This window comes from Wyeomyia smithii, chromosome 3 (assembly GCF_029784165.1).
Source record: "Wyeomyia smithii strain HCP4-BCI-WySm-NY-G18 chromosome 3, ASM2978416v1, whole genome shotgun sequence".
NCBI classification, from domain to species: Eukaryota; Metazoa; Arthropoda; class Insecta; order Diptera; family Culicidae; genus Wyeomyia; species Wyeomyia smithii.
In genome coordinates, this window is record NC_073696.1 from 230,300,286 (window position 1) to 230,315,990 (window position 15,705).

Sequence of the window (15,705 nt, forward strand, 5' to 3'; positions counted from 1 at the left end):
CAATAAGACCGCTCTAGAAGCACTTGGAAATTGTCTCATAGTCTATTGGCAGATGGCATTACTTCTTTAAGAGCGACATCAAGTCATTGTGCTCTGCTACTAGAAACAATAAATTCAATTTAACTTATCATTGCTTGTCAGCAACCAGATTAGCTTAAGTTTATTGTGCTACTTTACACAAACCGTAACATTTGCTTCATATTTATATGAATATGTACCGGGTTTGTTTATTCTGTTCTTTTTAACAACAACCAAAAATGTGAGAAAATGATATGTTTATATATGACAAAATAGCGTTGACGAGAGTGTTGTACATAATTTATGTCCTCGCTACTTTCGGAAGTATCTTCTACACTACTTTAGATTACAATTTACCAGGGGCATTTTCTGTGATATATAAAGACACTCGAGAATTATAAACGCGACTCCCATGTTACCTAGCTTGCGACATATCAAAATTAAAGTTTTGGTAGAACGAGACCTGAAAATAAATATAACCCCTCAATATAAACCCCACTCTGACGAGCTGACCAAACTGCTACACCTTTTTCATATACAATCTTGAACAGCTCAACGATCGATGACGGACTATGCACGGTAAATCGGTTTTGCTCATAGTGTCAATTTTATGAGAATTTAAGTCATCAGATGGCAGCACTAACCATCGGAAAGTGGTCGTGTTCAAAATGTATGAAAAATCTGGGAGTTAGGTATCTTGTTCTAGATATCTTTGGACCAGGTCAAGCACCCCAAATATGCAGATTTGTCTGCAAAACGCAGAATTTTAGAGTCCGTGTGCAGATTTTTATTGATTCGGAGATATTTGCAGTTTTTTCATAGTTTCTGTGTGCAGATTTGTGCAGAATTTTGACTGCGCGAGCTAAATTTTTTCGAATTATGGATAGATATTTTTTAGATTTCGAGCAAAATTTTCCGGTTTTCTAGCAGTTGCAGACAAGTTTCAAAAACATCTGGCACATCTGGGTCAGGTAATTTTTCAAACGCAGTAACGAAGTGAAAGACATAAAAATGTTGCAGCGCAGTTTTGTTTATTTTGATCCGCACATGATCACGACGAAATTCGAATAACAAAACACCCATTGTTTGTTGAAGTTGCCACGCTACGTTACGACGTTGTTATATTTCCGTTACTGCGATTGGAAGTTACCTGACCTACAGAAAACGTCAAAAAGGGCTACGGGCACTATCCGCCATTACCGCTTGTAAAAAGCTGGATGGCGGACAGTGCACGCAGCTCATTTTGACGTCTGCTTTAGGTCAGGTAATACTCATCGCGTTGTAACGTAGCATAGCAACTTCAACAAAAAATTGGGTTTTCGTTATTAGAATTTTGTGGTGTGCATGCGCGGATCAAAATAAACTGTTAAAGTTTCTATGCTACGTTGCAACACTTTAATGTTTTTCACTCCGTTACTGCGATTGAAAATCACCTGACCTACAGCAGACGTCAAAATGAGCTGCGCGTACTATCCTCCATTACCGCTCGTGGAAAGCTGGATACTACTTTCCAAAATTATTTTCAGTAAAAATACAAGCCTTAAAATATTTGTTGCATTTTACTCGAACTTTCACGAAAGTTATTGTTTTTTACATTATATTTATTGGATTACACTGGTGAACAAAATAAAATAAAGTGCATTCCAAAAGCTCAAACCGGAAAATATGAAAGATTATATTGCTATTCAACCAGTCCTATGAATTTTGTTGCCCCTAGCCATTACCAAAACGCGTCAACTTACGTGAGAGTGTCACGTAGTAATTTCCAGCCGGGTTCGTCGCTTTAAGGTTATGTTTACGAAAGGAACACCAAAATTTACAAAAATAGTTGAATAGCTATGATCTTTCATTTTTTTTCTGTTTGAGCTTTCAGAGTGCACCTGTGTCGACCAGTGTAATATTTCTAAAATTGGAGATAGTCGACTAGCTTGTCGTATTTCTTGTTTCGTCGTCCTTCTTTCCAAAAGCTAGAGCACCGAATGACACGATTCGCACTCTCCTCACGTAACTGTGCATCCAGAAAAGTTGCAAAGAAACGCAAAAGTTTGCGTCAATTTTTCAGCTGGTTGCCAATCTCAACGTCAAATATAGTCAGCATTTGTACTGTGCCAATACATAACTTTGTCATATTAAATTCCACGCAGATAACCAGATTGCATCATATTTATATACTCAATGATTGATATTGATATATTTTTTTGACTTCCTTACGGTATCCCCAACAATCAATAGGGCTGAATGCAACAGCTAATAATTTTAAAATAGCTGAATAAAGTCTGCATACAGGTGGAATGGGTTGCCACAACGCTCAGGTTGATTTATCAGCTGAACAAGCAATAAATTCACGTTCACGTTGGCTGGTTGGGCGCTATTTCAATTTAAAAAAATAGCATCAATCAATTGAACATCAATTGAACACTGAACAAAATGGTTGAATAAACGCTTCTTGAAACTTCGCAAGAAACATTTTTTGTTTAATAAGCGCTTTTATAACTAATCTTATTCAGATGACGGCTGAACATAGGTCGAATAATGTATTTCTAAGTGTTTAATCAGCTTGTAATCAGTCGGTTTTGGAGAATTAGATACAATTGCTGAAGCGCTTGTTCAGCTACAATTCAGTATATATACAGCCAATGTAAAACTGTTTATAAAATAAACTGAAAATAGATGTACGGGTTAAGTCGATACGTTTGCATGTATGTCAAGATCAGGGTTGATATTTGTTGACACTCTTGAGTGAAAGTGAAAAAAAGCATCCATAAACGTTATTTTTTTACAATCCTTTCAGAGTTCTCCCTTCCCGCTTTTTGCATGGAAGTGAACTGTCAAAACACCTCATTATATTTCATGCGATGGAAGCAAGACAACAAAATCAGTTTATCAGTTAACGAAGATTGTCAAGGCATCGGTCAGCGTCAGTGAAAAAGTGTTTCGGTGAGGTTCATTTTGGTTGAGTGGACTGTTTGTTTTTCTTTTCCGCTTTGAAGTGAAGATCATTTGGTTGGATTTGTCGTCAAATTTTATTCCGTAACCGTGAACGATGCGCGCGATCTATTTCATCTGAGTATAACAGCACGCTACTAGGACGAAAATCTAGTGTATCTGAAAGAGTGCTGCGATCATTGGAAGTGAAAATTGAAAAGGATTGGCTGTGATTTTCGAAGAATTTTGCTGGGGAAAATGACTTTCATCAGCACTAGTCAAGATAGACGAATCGGCAACGCGATCTACCAGCAACCTCATGAGCATGAGTTCGAGATTCGAGATGGGAAGTAAGGTAACTGGGTACTAAAGAGATAATTTTCACAAACAATAATATAAAAATAAACGATGGAAAATACACACAAAAGTGCCGAAAATCGAAATATTCAGATGTGTTCGAAAGCCAGAATGTACAATTACAGCCAAGGAATTGTCATATAGGCGCTTATTTAGGCTATAAGCCAGCAACTGTTGGCTGTAAAAGAGTTTTTCTTCAAGCTGTACAAAGAATGAATAATCGCTTCTACAGAATCGATCAGCATGTATAAAAGTTGTTCAAATTGATGAGTTACTCTTACTAAGCCCTTGTTCGGCTATTCCGGAAGCCGTAAGTAACAAGTAGCTGATTTAGTTCTTCAAAACCGACTGATTGAAAGCTGATTAAACACTTAGAAATATATTATTCGACCTATGTTCAGCCGTCAGCTGAATGAGACTAGTTTTGAAAGCGCTTATATAGCCAAAAAATGTTTCTTGGGTCCGTATTGACTACATAGTTCTACTCAAAATTTTGGAACAAATTCTCGAATAATTTTGAGCAAACAAAGAAGACTTTTCGAGTAATTATGAGCAAACTCTCCAACAGCTAATCGAACTTGGAATTTTTCTGTGGTGGTCAGCAACATATTTCGACGAATATTAAGCAAATATATCGACCTACCGTAAACTAGCAAGTCTTCACGTTTTGTTTGCCGAACTTCTTCTGCCGTAAACCTATGAAATATTTTGCTGAGTTTACAGTTGTTGGATTCTCGGCAATAACTCCTGCTGAAAATCGAAAAAAAAAACGACTGGCGACATTTTTTTTACCTTATGCACAATGCGCATAAAGTCGCATCTAGTGCGCTGTTTAGCGCATCTGATGCGTTAAACAGCGCACTAGGTGCGACATTATGCGCATTGTGCATCAAAGTAAAAAAATCGAAAGTTGCGAGTCGTTATTTCGATTTTCAACTGGAACAATAAAATTATTTCCTTTGATGAACCTTAAATACCTTTAAAATTAAGTGGAAGATTAGCTCATAAACAAACAGACGTGCCTCATCGAAAAGAAATCTTGAAAAATCTTCGATCTTTTTTGAAACGTTACACTTATGCGCCACCAAGTGAGCTTACTAACTAATTTTCTTATATTCTCATCTGTGATTAGATAATTTACGAACCAAAAATGGGAAACAGAAAAAAATGTGTTGTCAAAACAGATCCAGAAGTTGCAAAAGTTAGGTACTTACCTGTACAAAGAATGCACCCTCATAGACGACGAAACGTACGTGAAGAGGGTGTAGCAGCTTCCCGGACAAAAGTTCTACAAAACTGGTGGGGTATTCGCATTTGCCGGAAATGTGGAAACTGCGCAGCCGACTATTAGGGTTGCAAATGGCAATTGCGGGGCTAGCGATAAAGTACACTGATCGATGATTAAACCCAAAATGTGCGTCTCTCCTCTAGCCACGTGAGTGCAAACTGCAAGCGGTAAACCGAACTTTTGCACGTTTCCACAGGATATTCACTAGGAATACTCTCTTCCAGTGCGGCTGAACCTTTCTTTAACGGGGCGAAATTCACCCGAGTTTGTAACGGTTGTCGGGGTTCCAGTGCGCAAGACGCATGTATTTGCCGAACTTCGGAACCGAGGGAGCACGCTGGTGACAGCTGCTCGGGCCTGCTAGCACTACCAGAATCCAGACTGCTGGACGCCAGCGCTAGAGCGAATCAGTTTTCCAGCATCCGTCAACTGTTTCGAACGGAATTCGGCAGTCGTGTGCCGGTTGGTGATGTGGAGGAATTTTTCCAGCAATCGGTTGAGCTGCACATGTGTAACAACAGTTAACAGCGCAAAAAGGTCGTTTTTCGCAGTCGGCTACGAACCGTGAGGATTAAGTGTCATAGCATGCTACGGTTGAGTTTCACCGGTGGGAACTAGACGGGGCGCAACCACGAGACGTTGTTGTTATTGTTGTTGTTGTTGTTGTTATTATTGTGTTAACATTGAGCCAAAGGACGGCTTGCTGCGAGTTGAAACCAGAGTGGTTACGGGCTGAAGGTGAATTCGATCAACGTCGATACGGATGCCTGCCGCTCATGATTCTGTTCCCATTTCGTTCCGTTTCGTTGATGATGCTGATGGTGATGAATAAAAAAAAATGAAGCATAAAACGATAGCGTAAAAAAGCTTCAGTGCGCTTCAACTGGCGGAAAGTGGCCAATCCAATGCCAATGGATGGGGGGCGGCAGGTGTAAGGTTTGATGTTAATCACTGTTCGGGTCGTTTTTTTCGCTTCTTCCGAGGCGTGAGAGTGACGCTCTGGCATACGTTCAAAGCAATTTCATTTGATTTTTTTTCGCTCATCCATTCCACTGAACCATGAAAATGAGAACTTGATTGACGTGCTGAATGCCCACGGGATTCAAAGTTAAACGACGGAAAAAATGTGCCGTCCTGAAAATGCAGCTCGTGACGCCGGAAACTAATCTTGAATAGGAACCGCGCGCTGGGGCGGACCATTTTTCACCCGGTCCCAAGGGAACCGTGTGCATGTGTGTAGGCGCGGTTTTACCGATAATAAAAGTGCATAAATGTCGTACGGCTGCTGGTCGCGGTTACAAAGTGTGCTTCGCGTTTATTATGCCACGCTCGAATATCCGGTTCAGTCGGAATAGTGGCATTTTGGGAAAGACTGGTGCTGCACAATTAATGAACATCGTCAACTGCCGTCGATTTCACACTACATACAATACTGCAGCCACCCATTTCGTGGTTGGGAGTCCGTCTGGTTAAGGATGGAGGAACAGTTGACGCGGAAACCGTTGCCGCGGGCCAATGAGAGAGCGTTCGCAAGCAGTGTTCGGGGGAAACAAGTGTGGATGTGAAACATTTTTAATTAAAAAATCGTAGGATGCCGTGAAAGGATATTTCAGCGAATGATGTTCAATGTGATCGGTTGATGAGTGTATAGCGAACTGGACTGTCACTGCGAGAAAGTTGCATTTGGTAAGTATTTTGTAATGCTGCAAGATGGGTGCCTCTATATAACTGGCCATGACCTAACCCTAACGCAGTTTGTGTTGAGATAATTTATTAGTGTTGCCTAGCGATAGAAACCATGATTGTCCCATGGCCATGGCTGCTGGAATTACCAACCCTTTGGCCGGTTTACATCCATTCCACAAATTAAGTTTTGCTTCACTAGAGACCATGCGCTTCCATGATTATGTTTACTGAAGACAGCTAGGGGGCCGTTCCTAAACCACGTGGTCATATTTTGATCACTTTTTATACCCCCCGTACCCCTCCGTGGTCTTTCGTGGTCTTTTGGCTACCCCCCCCCCCTCCTTGCGACTTTAACCACGTGGTTTTTTCATTTGTCAACTGCTAAAAATAGCTTAAATTTTTTACATTTTCGTTATTAAACTTTCAGTACCTACATTCTATATTTCTTAAATGCAAAAGCTTCATTCTTGACTTGGTGGTAACAATAAATTATATGTCAGGAAAAAAGACCACGTGGTCGTTTCGTTAACCCCCCACCCCCGTGCGTGGTCTTTTGACAAACCCCCCCGTCCCCCTCTTTATGACCACGTGGTTTAGGAACGGCCCCTAGCTAATTTGTATGAGTCACAACGTAGCCCCATCATTAAACATGATGCATGGAAGTTCGTTAAAAGAATAAAATACTTTGAAGTCTTGCTTCTGAGTATAAACTTTAACGTAGGCTTATTTATTTTATGTAATGAAAACAAAAAAAAAACCCGATACATATTTATCCAGAGAAAAAACTTTGCTCTCACCAAAGAGAGTTGAACCATCAATATGTCATTAGATGGATAAAATCTTCTTCTGTTTTGTGATAAGCTACTATACGACTAAAAGTGAATGTTAAAATCATTATGCTCTGACCTAGAAAATAGGTATAGCATCTCCTACACACTTAATTTATCTCGATAAAATTACTAACGGCTATTTAAGCTAAAAAGCCATACCGCGTGGGAAGGTTGTGAAATGTTCACAGTCCATACAAAATGTTTAGATTTTATATTTTATATTTATTTATCGTCAAAAATCTGTCCAGGTGAAATGGGGATGGCCGTTTATTATTTCTTACCGGATTCATCTGAATTTGCTTTTGTGCTTTCATGCAACAATACGTTATATTCTCTTCCTTTTTTTCCTTTCCATTTTAGTTTTTTAGTAGGACTACTACATCTTTATTTACTATACTGAAGTACTTTATGCGAAAACTGAGATGAGCATCGAGTATGTATTGTGTGAATTTTTTCGTTCTCGTTTTCGTTTTTGGGTGCAGAAGGGGGCCGTAGGGCCAAGTCTCCAGTGATTGATCACTTTCCATGCTGTACCAATAGAGAGATGTAGATTTGGCATCGCAGAATAATAACCTCAGGGGTCTAATGAATCCTGCTTGGGACTGCCGGATAGTAAGTTAAGTTGTTGAATATAGGGGATAGTCGAAGTAACAGTGATAATAGTTGCAGATAGGGCAGGAAAGGAAGTAGTAGATATAGATAAGGAGAGATATCTGTCAATGTTGTGTTTTACAATTTCAGTGATTTTGAATAATTTGTTTGCTTCATACCTGCTTTGTTTTAACTACCGCTTACCGTTTTTTGACTTCTTTTACCTCTCTGTTTTATTACTGACGTTGATACTGTTCTTTGAATGTAATCCTTAGTGTGCTTTGTCCAGATCCGTTGGTGTGTTGATTTGCGTTGTACCCTTTTCTGCGGTCTTTGATAGTTCTATTTCGTGTGTCTTCCTCTATGTTACCTTTTAGCCATTTAGCTCGTGGTTCCACGGGAGCCGAAAAAGAAAGGAAAATAAAAGAAAAAGAAGAAATGGGACATTAGAAATTGACCGATCTTATCTTTTCCCACTACACGTAAGCGTTTGTGAGTCATGGGATGCGATTATGAAACTCGGAATGAAATCGTAAAGGTTAAATAAAAAAAAAAAAAAACAAAAAGGGATAGATAAAAAGAAAATGTATATATGAACGATGTAGTCTATAAAGAAACCACGTACACGTTTACTAAATAATACTACATGCAACAATACAACTTTGCACATGTAACTAACAGTAAAAAGTGAAGAATTTGAGTTCACGTTTAACTACAGTCCATCCATAAATGCATAAGAGTCTCACTGCCAGAAAAAAAGTAAAAGCATTAATTAATTTTATCTAATAATTAACGAAATGTATTTCAAAAATTAATGTAAATTTAAAATTTAATGTATTTTAATCCTTGCCATCGCTTCATTATCATGATCAAGATAATCAAACCCTTCTACATTTTTTCAATAAAAGTGTTACTTTACTTTGAAAGAATTTTTACCTATAAATCAATCAAAGTAACCCATCACTAGCTAGGACTTTGTACCATCTTTCTGGCGGAGCTCGAATACCGTTACGATAGAAATGATCGTCTTTTCAGACTATCCACGAATATGCCATTTTTCGATGACTTGATGACTCCTTATGAACAGAACTGTCAGGCCATGTGCAATATCTAGGTTTTCCTATTCGAGCATTTCTATGTGAGCTCCGATGACTTTGACATAGGAAACCGACTGTTATGCAGTATAAAAACTATTATTGTGCATTTTCTTATATAGTGGTCGCGGTACTCGACTTTAACGCATTTAACCGTTATGTATGTGGCAGAGTACCCGGGTACTTTTTCAGACTTTATTGCTTTGAAAAAGAAGAATAACCTCAACTCAGCCAGCTGAAATTTATGCAATGCTCCTAACTAGAACGGAGAGGCTTCGATTTATTTTACCCCATAAGGACTCGGCAGGGTACCCGGGTACCCACAAAATGAAATGCTTCTTACTTTTTCATTTCCTGACCGATTCCCGATCTTGACCCATCAAAAGATTGGAGAATCTGTCTACTTTTAGAACCCGAGATTGACATGATTCTGTGACCACATCTGGTTCTTGTAAATTCGGATCTTCGGGAACATGTTCCGGTGAGACGAATTAGTACGATTGTCTATAAAGCCGAGCAATCACTTAAATCACTCCAGAAGTTCATTTTCAGTCATTTTGAGTCCATCTGATAAGTTGTCCGAAATGGCCATTTCGGAGCAGATTCTCGATCTTGAACATGGTTCCAAAGACCCGGATTTGCGGGAGTCATATGGCGATCAATGGCTCTTTAGGTCCCGTATACTAAAAATAGACAAATTTTCTATTTTTTGTGACGGGTCAGGATCGAAAATCGTTCAAGAATTAAAGAAATAGAAAGCATTTCATTTTGGTGGGTATCCGGGTACCCTGCTGAGTACTTACGTGTGTTAAAATTGCTGGGTACATAACGGTTAATGAAGTCGATACCTCAGTGATGGCTTCTTTCAGTTTCAACAGCTTAAAATAAATAACAACCTTCACAGTGTGTAAACTCAACCGAGCTGATGACTCAGAAGCATGACCGGCCAGTCTCCATGACTTTTTTTTATTTTGATTTTTTGAGTGACTCTTCCAAAACACACCAAAAAAACTCACCAGTGTTCCCTGATAATGGACTCGAGTAATCCATGAGCGATTTCAAATCTTGCTTCATGCTTGCAATATTATCATTTGTATTGATATGAGAGTAAAAAATAATTGTATCATCAGCAATGATTCTTGGAGTGATTTTACTGATATCGTTGATAAAGAGCAGGAAAAGCAAAGGGCAAATAATACTTCCCTGTGGGACTCCAGTGCTTCTGGAGCTTATTTTTCCATCGTAAGCGACGTATTGATAGCCATTACTCAAGTAGCAATGAATAATACTGTTTTGCCTGTCTCCTAGTACCATATCGATGTAATTTTTTTTTTCATTAATATTTCGTGATTAAGAGTGTCGAATGCTTTTGAAGTAGACTTACGTCTTACGGCAACATATACGGGGGTCCAATTTCAATATAGGGATCCAATTCCAAAAATCGAAAACATCAAGAGCTTCACGAAAATTGTCCACTTTTAAACGTTCTAAACACAGTCAGTTTCCACTTACGCTATTGCGTCTTAAAACAAAACGGTTATAGTTTGATATCACAACAGAATTTCGACCTTTATACTCACATCTACCATCGGCAATATCAAATACGCAACAACCTGCTTGAATTCGACACGGGAACGGGAACAATGTCTCCTTTCAAGCCACAACACGACACGATACAATGTTATTTTGTTGCCTTCAAGAGAGCTCTATTGATTCGGCTCGACAGAATGTCCACAAGAAATCGTTTTTGTTCTGAGATGAACTGTTCAGAAGATTCGTACATTTTTCGTACATTAGTATTGCGACACAAGAAATAATGATTTTTCGAACGTTGGAGAATTGAAAAACTGGAAATAAAGGAGTGACTTATTTATTATGTCAGTGCGGATATCGTACGCGAATTGACCACGGCGCAATTTTTCGAACGATGGAGAATGATATAACTAGAATTAAAGAAGTCACACCTCTATTTCCAGTTATATCATTCTTCAACGTTCGAAAAAAAATTATTATGTCAGAGCGGATATCGCACGCGATTCGACCATAAAACATTTATGCGATAATTGAACGAAAACTGCAATTGCAGTAATCGGCGTTTTTCAAGGCTGTATTTGGAAGAGCATAATAAATGTTTATTATTAAACTGCAACTGTGGTTTGATGCTGCTACAAATGCACAGCAGTGTGCTGTTTATTACGATTCGTTGATACTGTACATAACCGGCGGTATATACGAAACAAATCCGATTTCAAACAGAAAAGTTCGGCACGTTTTGCTTACGGTGTTGAGTCCGGTGTTAACCTGAGGTGTCAGCTCTTCCACCGGTTCGACAGAATTTCCATAAGAAATCATATTTTGTGCATCCGTATTACGAAACTGGGATAAATTGTGGGAACTTAAAATTAAGGCGGGGCTATTAAGAAGATAGTTACTTATACTTATACTTATACTTATACTTATACTAATACTTATAATCATACTTATACTTATACTTATACTTATACTTATACTTATACTTATACTTATACTTATACTTATACTTATACTTATACTTATACTTATACTTATACTTATACTTATACTTATACTTATACTTATACTTATACTTATACTTATACTTATGCTTATACTTATACTTATACTTATACTTCTACTTCTACTTCTACTTCTACTTCTACTTCTACTTCTACTTCTACTTCTACTTCTACTTCTACTTCTACTTCTACTTCTACTTCTACTTCTAGTTCTTCTGTTCGTAAATTGGTGCATTGTGTTAATAAAAATCGTCAATAACCATAGAATTATGTATGATAAAAATAAACTTTCTTTGATAAAATTGTTTGTTTCATTATAGCAAACAACATTGTAGAACATTGAAAAATTGTAGAAAATTACTACTAAATGTTTTACTGCAAAAAATTATTATCAGTGGCAATCTGTATACAACTCTACAAAATTCCATTTAAATTGGCAGATAGAAATGTAGTGTCTTTGACAAAGCTGTTTTTTTCTAGAATATGCTACAAATTTGCCAAACAAAGTGAATTTTTATATGCAAAAGTGAAAAAAAAATTTGTTTCTCACTCTTCAAAAAATTGCAATTTCTATAAAATGAAGAGAATAATGAATTTTGCTGACGGCACTACGGCTCTTGTTTGCAGCTTTGGAAACAGTGTGCAGCCAAAGACCTTCCAAAAAATGTTTAAAATCAGTCGCCAATTTTTCATGGTTGACTATATTTTTAGACAGAACAATATTGTTTGAACCAAGTTCAAACTCGAATATCACAAGGGAGTGATCACTTAAATCATTAAGGATCGTGTGATTGTGGAGACAGTAAGCATCACCTATTTTTTATATACATGATCGAGAAAATGTTGGTTGAGAGGTTTTGTTGCAAATGTATTCGTACAGACGAAGCCGTAGCGATGCAATAAATGTTTATACTTCAGCACTGTACTGCCGTGGGCTGGGATTTTGACGTAAGCGCCAAATTTTCATATTTCGTTTTTTTACGTAATACTATAGTATAAATAGTCCACTTCAAAATGCTAGTTGCCGTTTTTAAAAATATTGAAAAATAGCTTTGAAATATCAAAAACAAGAAGTGACGTTAGCGCCATTGCATATAGAAATGACGATGAGATAGGAGTGCTGCGATGCTTCTGGAGCGATTTTCTGTTTCTGGCGCTTACGTCAAAACGCCAGCCCACGGCAGTGTAGCAGCAGCGTTGCAAAGCGAGCAAAAAGCAAAACCTTTCTCCTTCTTTCTGCTTAAGAACGAGACATATGCTACGCTTCTCAAGTTTTTTTCACTCACGCTTTTGAGATACTCTTTATTCTTCAAGCACCCGCCGGAGTAGCTACTGCTGCTGCACCGGCACGCAAAAACTCTTTCGTTTTCCTACTCATAGAATGTGGAAGAGTACGCGAGTTCCTGCTTGCGAGTAGGAATAGTCGACTAAAACTGCTCGATTAGGAGGAGTGCTTGGAAGAATTTGCTCGAAAACGAAATTGTTTTTTTCATCTACCCTGTTTTGTTACGTGAACCGACAGACGAAAGTGAGCGAAGAATCTGTAAAGTATGACATACTGCAACAAGTAGGATATCAGACTGCTTTGGTAAGTTTTTTACAGCAGTCTAATGCAAAACCATTGCAATGCAATCTGTCGCGAGGGAATACACGCGAGTAGAGGAGTAGGCACGCATGTAATCTCGGCAGTCTTGGCATACTCATCGTGTGTAACAAAGAGGATTATAAAATTTGCACAGAACACCGAAGCATGTTGAAAAAAAAAACCGATGAGTTGATTGTTTTTTCGCACGCTGGAAGCAAAAGCACACTGTGTAAAGAAAACAAAATACGCAATATCAGAAAGCTTGTATTGTGAAGAGTAGGCGCATAGAGCTCTCGCAGAGAGACTTTCTCGATTGCAACTGATAAAATATAGATAGCGCACATTTATTGCTCATTGATAAGGGCACTATGATGAAAATTCTAGCTGGTTGAACACTTTTCTGACTGTTTTCTTGATAAAGTATTCTGTAGCGGTTACGTAGGGCTCTGCGATATGCTCACTGAGATTTTTTTTATTATCACGGAGTAGGTCTATGATAAGTTTAGCCCAGACACAGTTAATTTAATCAACGGCACGCAGCTTTGGCTCGCCTACTCATATGTGTAGTTATTAGGGTGGGGACTGTCTCCGCTTGGCGCATTGGATTTTAAATTTGTATGAAAATTTATATGGGAAAACCTACCTTTTTGCATTGACCTTTCTAGGGAGCTAAATAATGATCTAATAATACACTACATTATGTAAAAGTATAGTATTTTAGATGCCTAGCAACTTTGCAGAAAACACTGAAGAGCTAGGATGTCCCCAAGAAGAACTATAGCTGTTCAAAGTTGCGTATGCCGATTTAAATGCAGAAAATCTTGTTTTCTGGAAACATTATCAATGTACCGGCGTCAGTAGGATTTCCATCACAAATATCCTGTCGTAACGAGTTTATACACTCAGCTGGATCAAACAAACAAATTTAGGTCAATATTCTAGACGTAGAAAGAATCTACAACGTGTTTCAGAAGTTACTTCTGATGGAAATCTGACTGACGCCGGTACACTGGCAGTGTTGGCAGAAAAAATGATTTGCAACATAAATTTCGACATACTCAACTTTGAACAGCTCCAGTATTTTTTTGGGACACCCTAGCTCTTTGATGTCTTCGGCCACGTTGTTAGGCATCAAAAAACCTACCATTTGAAGTCATGAAATCTATGGTTTGAGCCACTTTGAGCTCTTTAGAATGGAAAATGCAAAAACGTTGGTTTTTACATACAAATCTCCATATAAATTTGAAATGCAATGCGCCAAGCGGAGACCAAACCAATCGACTTCCGATAAATTTAGGATTGTTTGGGGCTCCAAATATAACAAAAAAAACTTGGTTCTGGCTTTCTGCTATCAAGTTTCGTTTTTTCCATATAACGATTCCCCACCCTAGTAGTTATGCGTTAAGACACCGCTCAATAAGGTTGCGTGTTTTTATCTGCTCATCACAATGCCTACTAAAAAACTGATGTGTTGCAATTTATGTGTTGATTAATGCACAAAGATGACTGGATCTCGGGAACGAAAGCGGGCAAGAAAGACAGCAAAAAAGAACGGGAAATAGCTTGGATGGAGAATACTCCAAAGTGTAATATCGGTAGCAACGAGAAACTCACTTGAGGTGCATGCTGTTTATGAGAGAGACTAACAACACTGACCAGTAGCAGAAACGTTTTCACTATTTTAATACTCGATGTTACTTTTTATAAACATTGCTAAGCCTCTCGACGAATTGTCTCTGCTGTAAGAAATCCATTTTGCATCACCCGTCACGGGCGATAAAGAAAACTTTTGCTTCTTTGCTGCTGGAACGAAAAATGACGCTCTACGTGCCTTAGCTTCAAATCAATGCGTACCCTATGATTTCTTGTTTTTGGATCATTTCTAAAGCATGCAATTGCTTGGAAATGGCTTTGCAGAAACTAAATAACGAAGCAAGCTGTTCCTGCGATTGGCATGGACCTTAATCCTGTTCCTGCTCAAGGTGACTTCAGAGCACCAAGAATTGTATTGACTATATCTTGATAGATAATAGTTAGTTTTGACTTCACTTTTCTAAAAAATGTTGCATTTTAATACACTTTCGAGTTGGCAAATCAAATGATAGCTTGAATTAATACGTGAATTGTTGTTAAGAAAACTGCAGGAGAAAGTCAGGATTATACGACGAAAAATAATGTGTGTTTTATAATGTGTGTTGACAACCGTTTTTCAAAACCATTTATTAATCGATTACAGAATAAAAATAATTTTTTCGAATATTACGAATCATTAAATTAGCATTTTTTTTTCACTCACTAACGTATCCAAGCGGTTTGTTTATAACACTGGTCAACGAAAGTGAAAAAAAACTGGTCTAAAGTTCAAACTGGAAAAAAAACAATGATTTTAGCTATTTAACTATTCCTGTGAAATTTGGTGCCCCTAGCCATTGCAGTTACGTGACAAAAGCTCCAACGCGAACGTTAACCTTGCGCCTCCTTTCCCTGTTAAATCGATGGAGTTGCCAAGTACATCGTTCTAGGGAACGAGCTTAGGGAGAAATTCGGATCTAGAGCTCGATACTAACAGTCTAGAGAAAAACTTTCTTCTATCAAGTTGTTACATATGATGGAGCGCACATTTTCCTGTAATCACGAATTAACTAGAGCGACCCAAACTTTCGATGAAATCCAGCATCCAACTTTCTAACCTTTGCAGATAGAGCTGAACGATGTTCTACAATGTTGTAGCCCCCTCAATTTCACGTAACTCTTTAGAAGAAAGTTTTTTTCTATCTTTGAAAAAAAAGGATATATA

At 38.1% G+C, this 15,705-nt stretch overlaps 1 protein-coding gene across 1 annotated transcript in view; it reads left to right on the plus strand.

Annotated features, from left to right (window-relative positions):
- Window positions 1–4,986: 4,986 nt before the first annotated feature.
- LOC129729881 (lachesin-like) overlaps window positions 4,987–15,705 on the plus strand; it is a 142,190-nt gene continuing 131,471 nt past the window's right edge. Inside the window, exon 1 of the mRNA XM_055688751.1 lies at window positions 4,987–6,274. The gene's annotated coding sequence lies outside the window, so the exon portion shown is untranslated. The remainder of the gene's footprint in view (window positions 6,275–15,705) is intronic.